Source organism: Mus pahari, chromosome 1 (genome assembly GCF_900095145.1).
Source record: "Mus pahari chromosome 1, PAHARI_EIJ_v1.1, whole genome shotgun sequence".
NCBI lineage: Eukaryota > Metazoa > Chordata > Mammalia > Rodentia > Muridae > Mus > Mus pahari.
In genome coordinates this window covers 171,904,653-171,905,033 of record NC_034590.1, presented here as the reverse complement: position 1 = coordinate 171,905,033, position 381 = coordinate 171,904,653, and positions in this window count along the sequence as shown.

Sequence of the window (381 nt, the reverse complement as noted above, 5' to 3'; positions counted from 1 at the left end):
CCTGGAACTCACTTTGTAGACCAGGCTGGCCTCGAACTCAGAAATCCGCCTGCCTCTGCCTCCCGAGTGCTGGGATTAAAGGCATGCGCCACCATGCCCGGCCATCCTAAAGATTTTTTAACAATGCAGATTCTGGTTAAAATGCAGGTGTAGGTCTATGGCAGATCCTGAAATTCTTCAAGGAAACATGCCATCCACCCTCTTGAGTTGCAAAGCTCTGTTGACTGTAACTCATACCACTCTATTTTCTAATATCCAGCCCCAGCCCAAGTCAGCAATATTTTTCCTCTCTGGTAGATAAAAGCATGATTGTTTACCTCTCTGTAAAGGCCTGCCTTTCTCCATTTTACAGATAGAAGCAGATCCAGAATGAGGCCCAGC